This window comes from Belonocnema kinseyi, chromosome 2 (genome assembly GCF_010883055.1).
Source record: "Belonocnema kinseyi isolate 2016_QV_RU_SX_M_011 chromosome 2, B_treatae_v1, whole genome shotgun sequence".
NCBI classification, from domain to species: Eukaryota; Metazoa; Arthropoda; class Insecta; order Hymenoptera; family Cynipidae; genus Belonocnema; species Belonocnema kinseyi.
The window spans coordinates 8,533,702-8,537,076 of NC_046658.1; the positions used below are offsets into that span (position 1 = coordinate 8,533,702).

The following is a 3,375-nucleotide window of genomic DNA, read 5'->3' on the forward strand; positions in this document are numbered from 1 at the left end:
TGTCGAGAAAGGGATATTTTTTCGTGGATGTTGTACCAAATTAATATTTCATGCATATTCGAGGAGTTCTACAGACCCTCTAGGATTGTTTGGCATCACGCTCAGGTATCAAGCCGAATTTACTGTCCCTTTAATATTTTATAGTTTGGGACCCCCTCTCTTCGATATTTTGTAGCTTAGGGCCTCCTGATCGATAATATTTATGTCATGCCCAACTTTCTGTCCATCCAAAGAAGGAAAGAAATCCAGAATTGAAGAATGATCAGGTTAATAATAGAAATATTCTGGTATTTTACAGAAAGTTAAGGAAAAATTATGATGCGATCCGGCCAATAAAGGCAATATCGGGAAGTGTTTAAACCAATTATAGCAATATTAGTGTATGGTTTGTCAATGAGAATTAGTTTACTCAAACAAGAAGAGTTTTGGTATATCATTGTACTGTTCCCTTTCACCCGCACCCACAATACTATTAATCATAGATCTGCTTGGAAACTTTACTGCTAGCTGATGGCACGCGTGTCCTAAATACCATAATATGCTTGCTTCATGTGTACATGATCCGAATCTCTTGGCCCCAGTTTTGCAAGTACAGTAGTACCTCAATATTTATTCAATGTTTTGTGCTTCAACCAGCTGTACCTCTTTATTATCGCCTGCTTGAACCAAGTTATTTTCTACATGCGCTATCTAGATCTGATCATTCTTTGCGCGTCTTAAACGAGAATACCCTCGCGCTCTAATTAAACCCGGTTCATCGACAAGTTGGTCCAACTCCAAATCTTCCGTTCGCTTCCTGTCAAACTTATTTTGGATGTAAGCTTCTGTTCATTAAGATAAATCAATATGGCATTCCTGGTATATAGGTTGTCCATTCTAACTCTGGCCTGGACAACGTTGGTTTCACGTAATTTTTGTAACATTGTTTCGTAACATTTTTTGCCTCTATGATCCACCTTGTCTTAGTAATCAATCTTGAGTCATTTGCTTCTTCTGTATCAAATTACCTTGTCCACGAACTAACAGTGGTGGCATTTTATGGGTAATACCAAGATTTTCAAGAAGCGGTAGGGCATCACGATAACCGCGGTCCAGAATGATGTCATCGTTTTTGAACCATTCTCGTAATCCATGAACATCGATTTAGAATTCAGATGATTCAGATGATTCAGAGGATTCGAACACAGTATGTTTGTCTGGGTGCTCAGAAATTGCTGGGTTTGTGGATATATACAAAAGTTCCATCGACGAGGTGTGTTCAAAAATTAAGGTGACTTTTCAATTTTCGCGGGCTACGTACATTCAAGTTTTAAATTTTTTGTTTTGTTGTGTTGGTACACTCGTCACGATCATATGTACACATGACAGCTGCATACGGTGAGTCTACTCTGAGTAAAAAAAATGTGTATAACTGGTTTAAGCTGTTCCAAGAAGGCCGAGAGGATGTCGAAGACGAACCTCGCCCTGGACGTCCCAGCACGTCAACAAAAGATGAAAACGTTCAAGCAGTGGAAAAAATGGCGTTGGAAAATCGCCGAATTACCATCAGAGAAGTTGCTGAAGATGTTAACATATCGGTTGGCTCATGCCATGCTATCTTTTCGGACGTTTGGGCATGAGACGTGTGTCAGCGAAATTTGTTCCAAAACTGCTTAATTTTGATCAAAAGATCCATCGCATGACCATCGCTCAGGAGGTGTTGAATGAAGTCAATAATGATCCGGATTTTTTTAAAAGGGTTATAACTGGGGATGAATCGTGAGTATATGGTTATGTTGTCGAAATTAAAGCCCAATCGTCTCAGTGGAAGCATCCTGACTCTCCAAGACCGAAAAAAGCACGTCAAGTTCGGTCAAATGTGAAGGTTTTACTCACTGTCTTCTTTGATTACCGTGGAGTAGTGCATCAGGAATTCTTACCACAAGGTCGAACGGCCAATAAGGAGTATTACCTTCAAGTTATGCTCAGTTTGCGAGAGGCTATACGCAAAAAACTTACGGAAGTTTGGAAAAACAATTCGTGGCTTTTGCATCACGATAATGCATCTGCTCATTCATCGTTGCTTGTGAAAGATTTTCTGACCAAAAACAGCACCACAGTCATACCCTATCCTCCATATTCACCGAACTTGGCCCCCAGTGACTTTTTTCTTTTCCCAAAATTGAAGAGACCCATGAAAGGACATCGAATTTCAACGATTGAGGAGATAAAAACTGCATCGCTGTGGCACAAGTGTATTATATCTGAGGGGAATTACTTTGAAGGGGACAACATGAATATTGAGGAATAAATGAATATTTTTTGAGAAAAACATAAAGTCACCTTATTTTTTGAACACACCTCGTATACTGGCAATCTCTTTTAGAACTTTAAGAGTGAGATTATAAATTTCATTTGCGAATTCCGTTACATGTCTCTGTATATACTTCTTTAATGTTGTAGCCGTCAACCCTATGTTGATGGGAACAAAACGTGTCATCAAAGATCTTTTCATAATAGAAATAATGAGATTAAAATTTTGCCTACTATAGTATCCAAAAATAATAACCATTATTAAAATCAGGCTTATTAATCTGCGATAATTTATGTAGGCCCTGCAAAAAATATTGCAACTGTACACTAGACAAGCGATAAAGCCTATTGCAAAATTCTAAACCTTGCAGGAAGACGTTTAGGATAAAGCCACTCACATCCAAATGTTCAGGGCAAGAACGAGTTGATTCAAGTACGCAAATATTTTTCTTTTTACAAAAACATTAACCCTGCATTTCACCGACAACCTGGTCGCATCTTGTTTCCATTACAAAAAATATAAGAACTATTTCATCTTTGTTCAAAAAAATTAAGTATCAGACGATGAGGATCCCGTGCTAAATTATTCATCTCCATATTATTGCTTCGATTGCAGTTTAGGCATATCCTCGTATTTTCATCAATCTCTTTAGGAGCTATTTCATATTCAGCACGACGATAAGTTGCGATTTGTTGTCTTTTCTCATTTTCTGCATGAGATATGTGTACCACCGCTAGTGGCTGTAAGGCGATTGCATATATGTAGCAACTTATTCTGACGGGCGGCATCACTAAATTCCAGGTATAGAGAAATTCTTTAGCGTTCCTTTTTATAAACTTGACTCCAATAACAAACAAACGGCGAAGAAAATATAAAATCAATGCAGAATTTGTGTAACTGATATCCAAAATAAAAAGTTTCAAAATTGACAAGCAAAGGACACTATTGTTCATAAGAAAAATATTACGTGCATATTTTGTAATCAAATTAAAACGTGACGAGGTAATAGATGGAATGTAGGGCTAATGTTGTTGTAAAAAACTATACATAAGGGAATCAACTTGCTCTTATTCTACCAAACA

The 3,375-nt window shown here is 37.6% G+C and overlaps 1 protein-coding gene across 6 annotated transcripts in view; it reads right to left on the reverse strand.

The window, feature by feature from the left end:
- Positions 1-3,375, reverse strand: part of LOC117167137 (alpha-catulin) — a 453,685-nt gene that overhangs the window by 823 nt on the left and 449,487 nt on the right. The window lies entirely within an intron of this gene.